The sequence below is a fragment of the Diplotaxodon limnothrissa genome, linkage group LG3, assembly GCF_057381915.1.
Source record: "Diplotaxodon limnothrissa isolate DT_005_m linkage group LG3, D_limnothrissa_male_GT1.1, whole genome shotgun sequence".
NCBI lineage: Eukaryota > Metazoa > Chordata > Actinopteri > Cichliformes > Cichlidae > Diplotaxodon > Diplotaxodon limnothrissa.
Window position 1 is genome coordinate 5,026,167 of NC_140598.1, and position 12,305 is coordinate 5,038,471.

Here is a 12,305-nt window from a genome sequence, read left to right on the forward strand (position 1 = left end):
AGCCAGTAATCCAGGCGGTATGACACTCGCCAAACTGCTAGTTCTGTGATATTTTACCACCGAGCATAAAAGTGCTTACAGGAAAGGCCAGGAAAGAATAAGCCATGAATACAGAGTTTAAATCATAAGAATATTTTATAACGTTTAACATTACGCAGAAACATTTCATATTCATGAAACGCTTTCAATTAAAAGAAAACATCGAAACAGGTAATAAGGACACACCCAACATGCTCAACACCCACTTTAGTACTTCCTACTCAGCAGTTTCAATTACTGGTTAAAGCAAATGTGTTAGAAACTTAAAGCACGTAAAGAATCTGCTCAAGTCAAACAAGACATCAGACAACACATCACCAAGAAGGCAAGTTTAAAGCAGTCCTACAGAAAGGTTTCAAAACTCACTCCCACAGCTTGATTCCAAGGATGTTAGATTCCTATCGGGCCTTTTCTACTGTTAATGTTTAAGCTAAATGACAACTTTGTTTGTCCACTGTCAGCATTCGAAACAACTTCTACAGGGTTTAATGGAGCACACAGATTTGACTTTTTACAAAAGCACTCAATGAGCTGTAGTAATGAAGAATTGTATCACAGTACGTTTTGTCATATCCTGTCTAAGATGTTTTTTCTTGCATGAGCCTAAGCACTCATTTATACTCGTATCCAATGCAACTGATTTCGGTTTTATGCTTCCTAAAACCCTTAAAATTCCTTGTCAACGTCTTTTAGTTTAACCAATCCTAAAGGAAATCAAGCTTTGCTGCTCTACTCTATTTCCCGTTCCCTGCAACATGTGTGTGGATGCTGAATGAGACGGGTGGAGGGATGAGCGCTACATGGTTGTGTTTGAGCAGGAGGGCCGGATGATGAATGGGCTTTTATAGACATGCTGTTCGTTTACGGAGGCTTGTAGGCGATGATCTCTTTAGTGTAATATGAAAAGGAAACAGACACATCGTGATATCACAAACACAATCCTACATTTGTGCCAACCTAATAAAATAATATGCAGTACTGTGTGAAACTCATCAAGTGGCCTGAACTAAAAGTTCTCCAGCAAGTTTAGTAGCATTGCTACTTGAGATTGTTCATGTTGCAGCCAAGAACTTCACTGATGACTGCTGCCATGGTGTAAATCAGCTGGTTGGTTCCAGCGATGGTCACACTAGGGACTGTCCACTGCAGTAAAAACTCTGCATTATCACTCCGTTACCTGCTGCAAGCACTGCCACAGTCTGATTTTCTTTCATCACTACCTGAATTGTTTGACTAAAAGGAAAAAGAAATGGCAGATGTCCTTCTCTACAGGGGCAGAACTGTTGGCAAACTGTTCACCACCCCCCAACCGCCCTGTCTGTCATCACTCCACTAGCATTGCTGTTTGTAATTATATTCACTCCACTTTTACACACCTGTACATAATATCCTAAAAGCCACAAATCAATTAGAACCCTGCTCTGTTTGGTAATGAACTGTGATAAAACAAATATCCCCTGCCTATGAAAAACCATAGGCTTCCCAAGGGAGTCATGAGTTCATAATGTTCATGTTCATAAACACTGAAAGCTGACATGGAGTAGGTCCCAGGCCCTGAACTCCATAAGCAAGAAAATGGATTGATGTATAAATACACACACACATATATACAAATATATTAGGGGTGCAACGACAAACAAAATTCACGGTTCAGTTCGATACTTTGGTGTCACGGTTCGATATTTTTTCGATACAAAAAAAATGTTCATGCCTTTTTAATTTGTCAGTTATTAAAATTATAAATATATATTTTAACTCAAAAGTACAGTTTTTAAATTTAATGTTGCTGAAACACCAAAGTAATAAAAAATAAATAAATCTATCTGATGGAGGAATCGCTCATCTTTGGAAAAGAGAGTTTATTACAGAGAAATGTCTCTTTCAAAATAAAAGCTCTACTATACGCTTCTTCTGGGCTATATTCTCAGCAGCATATTAAACATATCAGGTCCCCATAAGGAGAATCCTGTGCTAACGGCTGTCTAAATGACTCGCGTAAAGTTTGTAGCATGGTGCTTGTTGTTTTGTCTGCTTCCACTTGTCTTTGCACCAGGATGATGTCGGAGTAAATGTGCAGTCATATTCGTTGTGTTCCCACTAGTGCTGTCAGCGTTAATCTGAAATGACGTTAACGCCACAACACGGCAAATCTCCGTTAACGAGCGACCGCGGATCGCCCCGTGCGTGGGGCTGGACGGCCAACACGTTAACGAGCTAACTGCGCTAACACACTAGTTCCCACCCATGTAATTGAGCATTGCGTGGCACATCCAACATACTGTTTTACTTTAGTCCATGACTGCTTACCTTCAGGGTCATACGTCACATGAAGACCAAAATAATTCCAAACACCAGATCTGAATGAGGGTGGGGGAGGTTCAGTTTGCCATGTTGCAAGGAGCTTAACTTCTGTCTCGCTAGCTTGCCCTGCGCTCAGTGGATCTGTGCTCGACAGTGCAGCCTAGGCGGAGTAGTCGAATGCAGATCCACTGAGCGCTCAACACAGACAGCATCGTCAGAAGGAAAGTTGATGAAATAAATTAAAAATGTTGTATTGTTCGATACATATGCGTACTGAACCGAAAGCACTGTATCGAACGGTTCAATATCGATACGAGTATCGTTGCACCCCTAATATATGTGTATATATATATATGTGTGTGTGTGTGTTTCTGTGGTTCAGCATTATGATGCTGAACCACATCATAATGAATAAATGGATAAATTTCCAAAATCCCGGAGCAATGCAAATTAGCCGGTGAGAGGTAAGGAGCTCTGTCATTGGTTAGACAGTCTTAGCTTTGCACCTATACCAAAGGCCATTCAGCCTCTGTGTTTACACTCTGCCTACACAGATGTTGGACATGAGACGACACAGGAAAAGGATTTTTGATGTGAGGTTTTTATTGAGATTTTATTTCTTTTTTTTCTGATTTGAAGTATTTATTAATGGAATAATAATTTATTTTCAAATACTGATTTATAAATATTTATTTTATTTTATTTATTTTTTTTGCCTGTCCCGTTTGGCTCTTTTGCATCAGAATTGTTGTCTAAAGGCAAAGAAAGATGCCCAACGGATTTACTTTACCAAATTGACCATCCCAGCCTTGCCGTAATGGTCCATTTGATTCACCTTTTATTGTTTATTTTATTTTCACTTACTGAATACGGGACAGACTTGACTGGGGGAAAGAAGGGAGAAAGAAAGAGAAACAGCTGAGAAGAGGGACGGGGGAGAAGGGCAAAAAACAAAAACCAACAGAATTTTCTTTTCAATTAAATTACTAGATAATAAATTACTTTTGTATTGAATAAATAAAATAACTTAAAAATGAATTTGTAAATTAATATTTTATCGCACAATTCATTGTTTAAGCAAAGAACTTTTTATTTCGATGCGCTGGATCTTCTGGTCCTCTGCACATAAGTGGATTTCCATTTAGACTTTATATAGACAACAACTCAAAGTGCTTTACAACAAGTCACATTCACCCATACGATCATCTAGTGCTGTACTTTAAACACTTTAAACACAAACACGGATACTGTGGGGAGAGGCCACAGAGGCACAGGGAGAAAACTCACACAGAAATCCAACAATTAAAGAGGAACCTTCTCGATGTAACACTACCATCCTGCAAGATGACCTGGTCCTGGGCCATCTTAATAAGCATGCTGTGCACAGTAGTTTCATATTCCTGCCAGAACAAACACCAGACAGTTTGTACACAAGGCTCAGATTCTCGCTTTGCCAGATACAGACAATAGTTTAAGATCCTAATGTCTCTGCACAGCTCTGTATGTACTGAAATATCCAACCTCAGATATTTCCTGCTCACACTCTGCACCGCCTTAGACAACAAGTAGTTCATGCTATACATAGCATTGACTTTTCATTCCAGCCATGTGCACTCATCAGGGCATCAGTGCTGCCGTAGTAACCACACTAACACTTCCTTGCACCTGTTGAAATGGCCTCAGTCTGATCGTGCCCTGAACAAACTCACCTTTAACATCCCACACACGGACTAAATATGTGCGTGTCAATAACACGTGACAGGAGAACATGCTGGTTGTCTGTCATGGGGCTGAATTAGAAACAGAGCAGGAACTACAGTTTGTCAGATTAAGACTGATCAGGTCCAACATCCGCTCCCAGCACTGATTTACACGTTTGGTGTCACATTGAAGGAAACGCCTACTGGCACAACCTGCATGTGTTAAACTGCTCCTGCGTGTAAACAGCGTGTCACTTACGGCTTTTTGCATCACAAGGACGCGCACTGGCGTCTCAGGGTGACTCAGATGTTTGCTGAATGAGGTGTAGACCGGACTAGGCGGGACTCATTTCACCAAAACACGAGCTTTTCCACCCACCAGTGTTTATCTGTGTGCTTATTTTAAAGAATTATTCCATCGTTATCAAATACGAAGCATTACACGCACGTCGCGCCGTTTCTGCTGAGTCAGACACCAGTGCTCCCGTGTGCTGATTCTCGGGTCCATCTTAAACTGGTGTGTTTGCGAATGAACTTCGGTAAAACGTTACAACGTTACCGGGCGCGCAGAGGGTCTCGGAGGCGTGTCGTACCTGTCGGGTGGTCGCGGGCTCCTCGTTCCCGGTGGGTGAAGGTGTTTCTCCTTCAAGCGATGCTGGGGTGACCGGAGAAGAAGCCATGTCCCCCCGACATCACCTCTCACTAAGCGCCGCTCCTAGTGTGACTTTCCTCGGTGTCCTCCAGCTTGCAATACGCTGCCTGGCGCAGTTTGCACGGACGGTGGACCGGTTGCGTCGCTCGTTTCCTGCGCGATCAAAGTGAGTCTTCGGCTGCACAGTGCAGCCACTGTCCCTCCTCCGGCCGGCGGACTAGTCCAGGCGAGGCGGATGACGTTGTCCCGGGTGTCGCTCGCTCTCGCACATGCAGGACTTGGCCCAGTCTGTCTTCTTCTGCCACACTCTGCGCTCTGCTTTTCACTTCATGTCTTTTTGTTTTGTAAGGTGGCTAACACGATCACTCCTCTTCTGCCTGCAGGACTCTGTGACTGCTCTGTGCTGTGGCAGCACACTCCAGCCTGATAGTTCATTTTACAGCTTTTGGCACTGCGACGCTCTCCTCGGCTCGACAGACACAATCTCACCATGTCGGCACAATATACTGAGTGCAATCCATAACATGATTTTATCTCACTGTAACTTTTAAATCGACCAAATGTTGCGTAAATGACGTGTCACGTGACTTGAGCACACATGCACACCCCCTGTCCTCACAGCAGACATTCATCTTAGCCCCCCCCCCGTGTTTTGAGATCATTGCTGCAACAAAAAGTTGTCACACATATTTCTACATGAAACGTACTGAATCAGTTGGCACATATTTAACTATGGTTGGATGAGACCTGCACTCTGTTTTAATATAATGTTGTTTTGTTTGAGTGGCTGAAATAAAGCTGAATCGCATCACAGGAACGACACAGCCCTGTTCCTCCAGGCTGTTAACCTGTGAATCAGCAAACATGTATGATTTATTGTCATTCATTTGCTGAACAAACTTTCCTCTGAACTTTGACCCTGAAAATTCAATTCCATTTTATTTATATAGCGCCAAATCACAACAAAAGTCGCCTCAAGGCGCTTCATAGATACAGAGAAAAACCCAACAATCATATGACCCCCTATGAGCAGCACTTTGGCGACAGTGGGAAGGAAAAACTCCCTTTTAACAGGAAGAAACCTCCGACAGAACCAGGCTCAGGGAGGGGCGGGGCCATCTGCTGTGATTGGTTGGGGTGAGAGAAGAAAAACAGGATAAAGACATGCTGTGGAAGAGAGACAGAGGTTAATAACAGGTATGATTCAATGCAGAGAGGTCTGTTAACACAACAAGGGAGATCCAGGTTTCCCAGCTGACGAGCAGAGGGCAGCGGCTTCCACTCGTTTGAGCAGTTTGTTGCGTGACCTCCTGTCTCTCACTGAACTAAAATGCCTCCAAACAACAGCAAAATAGATGGCACTCACTCCAACGTCTTGCAGCAAAAACATTAAGTGATGGGAAGAACAGGTGATGGATGAGCTGCAGATGTAACCGGTGTGATTCTGCGTTGTGTCTGATAAAAAAGGTAAAAGAAAGAAAGACCTCCCAGTAAATAATTTGCCCACTCCAGCTCCTACGACCAAATACAAACAGTGGGGAAGAGGGTTAGTTCAACCCACCACAGCTCCCAAGCTAGCAAGGAGTATATATTCATGCTAGCATTTCAGTATTGCACTTTTAAATATAAATATCAATGACAATAAAGTGGAGTGACCAGTGCAGATTAAACAGAGTACTTGTGAAGCTGCAGGTAGCTTCTGAGTGCTGTGTTGTGTGTGTTTAAGTGTTGTGGTTGAGGTGTCGTATGGCTTGGTGGTAGAAACAGTTTTTGAGTCTTGTAGTCCGAGCAGACAGACTCCTGTAACGATGGTAACAAGGAGAACAGCTGATGTGCTGGGTGGCTGTGGTCCTTGATGATGCTGTGTGCTTTATGGAGGCACCGCTGGAGATAAATGTCCTGAATGGCAGGAAGCCTCGTGCCAGTGATGTGCTCTGCTGCCTTCACCCTCTGTAGTGATTTACGGCTGCTGGCAGAGCAGCTTCGTACCAAACTGTGATGCAGCTCGTCATCAAGCCCTCTCCTCGACAGCTACAGGATCACAGTCTGCAGGTTCAGTTATGCAACGTTTTAGCATCGATGCGTGAAGTTAAGAGCAGACAGGGAGGTTATTTTTGCACTGGGCTGGAATGACTCAGTTTACCTGTCAAAGGCTATCACGGCTGGGAGAAAACCCTCAGCATTAGTAAAGAAGGACCACGGTGGCCTCTGGGTAGAAACACTGCAGAGTTCATGTGGATACGCTGCTGCATTAGGTCAGATAGAAATATCATAAAGCATCATTAAGTAAAAACGTTTATTAAGAACAAATGTTTAAATATTGTTAACGTGTTTCCCAGAAACATCTGTAGAGACAAAGAGCTTTCTGTTGTTGCTTCGAGGAAACAAGCTCTTCTTTTTAGTTTTGTCCTGGTATTTATTCCAGGACGGACTCATCCACTGAGCAGTGTTTGGGTTTCTTCCTTTTCCTCGTTCTGGATGCAAACTATTACAACTCGGGCTTTATTTCAGTGACAATGGCCTTAAGCTGCAATACAACAGGAAGTTACTCATATATAGTAATTTCCCAGACCATATTAAAAATCCATTAACAGGAAATACAAATGATGGGACAATGCCACAGCATGGACATTAGAACAGTTGGGAAAATTTACCTGGAAAAAGGTGAAAATGAGGCTTCATTGAACTGGAATTACAAAGACCAGGAATGTGAGATCCACCAGCCACAACTGAGGGTTTTTACACATCATATCCTCAAAGTAGAACTACAGTGATCAAAAGAATCGACTTTAATGTTATTCTTTCTTTATTTATGTCAGATTTAACCCCCCAAAAAGCTTTAATCTTTAACTAGTCTTTGGACGTAGCTACAGCACGGTCAGGTTGACAGTTTATGGGTAACATGTGGCCACCAGGCACTGCGACACACTTCCATGTTATATTACCTTGGCGTCCCGTAGGAATACAGGAGAATCATGTGAGGAATCTAAGAGTTGTTTCTTAATTCAATTCAGTTTTATTTACACAGCACCAAATCACAACAGCAGTCGTCTCAAGGTGCTTTATACTGTAAGGTAGCTCGTACAATAATACATACAGAGAAAAACCCAACAATATGACCCCCTGTGAGCAGCACTTTGGCGACAGTGGGAAGAAAAAACTCCCTTTTAACAGGAAGAAACCTCCAGCAGAACCAGGCTCAGGGAGGGGCGGGGCCATCTGCTGTGATTGGTTGGGGTGAGAGAAGGAAGACAGGATAAAGACATGCTGTGGAAGAGAGACAGATGAACCGCTGAGTGTTGTCCCGTCGAGGTGGCTCTTCTATGTTGTGCATTTATGGCACCAAACCACAAATGCAAAGGAAGAAAGGGTCGAGGCACAGCACCCAGCTGCCTGACAATATTCAGGCAACGTCCAAAGCCCCACAAAGGACCTACCCACACCCCACTGGCCCCGCCCAGATCAAGGAGCTGTCACAGCAGACAAAAATGTGAAGTCCGCACATAGTCGCCATGGCACCCACCAACCCACCACACCATCCCCCATGGAGCTACCAGGAGAGGCATACTGGCCCACTGAGGATCACAGAGGAGCAGACCCAGGGGGGCTGACAGCACAGCCCCCACCCACCAGTCCTGCAGCTTATTTTATCTTGTCAGCGTGAGCCCCACCTAAAGGGGACAGAGGGATTAGTGAGTTGCATTAGTGGGGCAGGAGAGAGTGAAGCAGGGGAGCCAATGTCACTGCGATACGACTCCTCAACACCATCCAGCCTGCCCCACCACTCATAATGAGTCCTGCTGTGCTCTGTAGCAATGATGCATTTTATGTGTGTGTGCCAGGTTAGTGCTGTGGATTCAAAGGAGCACAGTTCCACTAAACAGGAGATCAGGATAAACCCCAGTAACCAACCCTGCCCCCGCCATCACATATTCTCAATCCCAGCAGAGGCCAGCCCCACAATGACATGCCACACGTGATACACAGCCAACATTACTGTTATAATTACATGTTTCCTTTATTACTTTCCTTTCAACCTATTGATTTTGCACCTTAAACTTTCTTTGGTTGCTACAAGCCACAAAGTCCTTTATGGTTTGTCTCTGTTGTGTGGAGGGCTGTTTTTAAGAGCTCAAAAATGGGTGTATCAGAGTCAAACAGGCAGCACAGTGGAAAAGTGGTTGGCACTGTTTCCTGACAGCAAGAAGGTTCTGGGTTCAAATCCAACATCTAAGCTGTTTGCATGCTCTCCCCATGTCTGGGTCCTCTCTGGGTTCTCTGGCTCCCACAGTCCAAAGACGAGCAGTTAGTGGGGTTAGGTTGATTGGTGTATGTGCCCATGAGTATGAGTGTACACGGGTGTTTCTCTGTGTTAGTGACAGTCTGACAGAAGGCTGCATCCCTCAGCCTCATGTGGGCTGTGTAGCCCCTTTACAACTGCAGTGAGAGCTCAGACCTGTTTCTGGTGGGTGGTGGACTCCTCCAGGGCTTCCCCTGATTCCCCTTCTGCCACAGAAGACTGTGGCCTCAGAAACTCATATCTGCTTTTTGCAAATGAAGCGAACCTGTTGGCTTCATCAGCAGGGGCGGATCTAGAAGGGTGGCATGGGGTGGCAAGTGCCACCCTAAAATGATCCCTTGCCACCCCAAGTACCACCCCAGTTTTGCATATGACGGTGTTGTTTATTAAAATAAGTTTAACAGTTTGAGCGTAGTTACAGTCAGCAGTGAATATAAATGCTAGAACTGGATATATTCCATAGTGTCCCCCCCTCCACATTAACAAATGGTTCAGCCCATAGCAGGACGGCTTTCTTCTTGTTTTCAGCAGCAAGCGATGCTTATGATCGTGCCAGAGCACATTTTGAACAACACCATGGGAATTTCTGATTTTACACAGGTGGGTGGATGTTACACTGTGGAAATGAAGGAAGGTGAGTGCTATTTTAAATGGTTGTAGAAAATGAAAAAACAGCAGGTGTATTGGCTGCATTTTTAGATAAATAGTTGTATCTGTTTACAAAATGTACAATTTATATTTGCATTTCAAGTTATAAACATTTACCCAACACGTCTGTGGTTTTTTTTACAGTAAAAAATACTGCTAGGATTTTAGGTTCTTTGTGTGATTTCAGATCAGTAATAGTTACATTAATAGTAATAGTAATACTAATGCAGTATGTCAGTGAAAAAACAACTAAATTCAGTTGAGCTGAAAAGATACCAAACAAAGCAAGAGGAGGAAAAAATAAAATGAAACAATCTGAGGGTGAAATACAAACGTAAACTCAAAGGAGTCACAAATGTCCGGTTGTATTTCAGACCTCAGAGGGTGAATCCAACAAATCATGAAAAATGAGGTTTACATGTTTGTTCATGACAGTGCAGATTTCTGACATTTTGTGTAATTTAAGCTGTAACAATGTGACAGTTTTCTAACAAAAACAGTGAAACTTAAGTTAGACTTGTGTTTGTAAATGAAGCGCCCCATGTTGTGTAGCTTTCTGGAGTTTATACTTATTGGGCTACATATGTATTTAATATACAGGCTGTACAGTACATAACATCAAAACTCACATGTTTCATGTAACTAAAGTGTGTAATCATGTGGGTACAGACAATAATTAAGTTATAGACTATATTTATATGAAAAACGTGCATACTTACTGCATTTGAATCATTTTAACCACATGTAACCACCTGCATATGTGTTTGGGGGAAAAAGGCTTTGATTTTGCCACCCTAAGAAAATTTCTCTAGAGCCGCCCCTGACCATTTCACAGGATTTGCATTTAAAGATGCAACAAGACTAAAATGGTTAGGGTCAGGAGGTCAAAGGTCAGAGCTCCTGTGGGTCTGAGGGCGGCCTCACGCTGGAGAAGGATGAAGGAGTCTGACCTGAGCCAGTGTTTGACATGAACACATCAGCACTGCTGTCAGTGAGCCTAACGACAGCCGTTAGCATCATTTCAGTGTTTCAGTCATAAAAACACTTCCTGTCACTGTGGTGGTTACAGTGACATCATGCAGTTTGTGCTTTGACCTCCAGAGGGCGACAAATCAGCACAGACAGAGAGCTCCATTCAAACTTTGCTGCCATCAGGAATAATTCTTCAAATATAATCATCAGTGTTTGAGCAGTTATGATATCAGGGACAATCTAGACATGTGTGACAATACTGAACATGTCACATGACACACCTCAAACATCATGTGATCCACTCTCAGTCTGCACTTTCATTCATGACTTCAACAGGTTGAAATGAGCTTTGAAGAAACATCAGTTCAGTGCTGAAATATTTAAACGCTGCAGGAAGAACAACAACAAATTGATGACGGATGTTTGTGCTTCAAACAGGAAAACCAGCAGAAATAAATCACAGCCTGCCAGAGGTTTGGAGTTTCCGAGGTGCAACTGAACGCAGCACAGTGTTCCAATGCTCCTGATTGTCCTCAAACGTCTCTTTGGGTGTTTCCTTCCTGCTCAAAGTTTAATTTCACTTCCTGAACTTCGTGGAGTGGAGCTTGTTGTTGGTGTGTGAAGAAACTGTAAGTTTGCTTTGTTTCCTCCTTTAACAGTTTGTCTTTAGGAACTTTACTGTTTGTTCAGCTCGTGTTTGATTTCTTCACACAACAAACTGTGTGTGTTTGTATTTCCGGTCTCTCCATTAAAGTCAGTGTGTAATGTTTCCTGGCTAACATCAGCTGTGTGCAGCTTAGTTCAGCACAAATCTGCCGCTCCATAGTTCACGGTAACGGACTCACAGCTGGACCAACGAGGCCGAGTGTGTCCGCCACTCTGAGCTACGTTCGTGTTTGTGTACTTGTAGTTTGTACTTTGAGTTCACTCAGAGCCCACAGAGGACGCAGCGTACGTGATGACGCCCCATTACTCGACACACGCTTCGAAGCCTCGATACAGAACGTCACATCACTAGTTAAAGCTGAGTAAACACTGACCCCAGACCAGCACCGTGATAAAGTGAGCTGCTGCTGCTGCTGAACTTGAACAGGTAACAAAGTGATGAGCAGTCAGGCTGCAGGTTTCTACCTGTTCATGTTTCTACAGTAGAATCACTTTGAAGTGTCTTTGTGCTGTTTCATCTTTGATTTGTGTTCATAAACACTCAGAGAAACATCACGTGACCTCATCAGGATCTGTGTTGGTGTGTGGGGCTGTACCTCAGCTTCATGTTGTTACATGCTCATTTGTTCATTTTACACAGTAACATCAAAGTAATGTTATGAGGAGTAATGAAGTAACGTACTCCATTACTTTTAATCAAAGTGTTCTGTGTAATATGTGTAATAATGACTGTTTGTGCTCCTGGTGCAAAGGCTCTCAGTTTCCTCCTTGAAATAACATCAGTGGTGGGTCAGCGACATGATTTCTTTCCCTCTCAGGTTTAAATATCTGGGACTCTCCACCGTTTGGTTTTAGAGCTGAAGAAGCTTCTCTGATGAAACGTCTTCCAGAAACTTAAAGACGTCTCTTTTCTCTCCAAGCTCCTTAGATCACATGACCTGGATGACTGAACCTACAGACATATTGACCTGGTTTCATGGTCACATGACAGGTCAGAGGTCAGCGACTGTAACTCAGTTCCTCCTGT

General features: G+C 43.4%; 1 protein-coding gene across 1 annotated transcript in view; it reads right to left on the reverse strand.

Moving 5' to 3' along the window:
* The window catches only part of LOC146634314 (NLR family CARD domain-containing protein 3-like), a 494,998-nt gene that overhangs the window by 296,029 nt on the left and 186,664 nt on the right, over window positions 1–12,305 (reverse strand). The gene's annotated exons all lie outside the window — the stretch shown is intronic.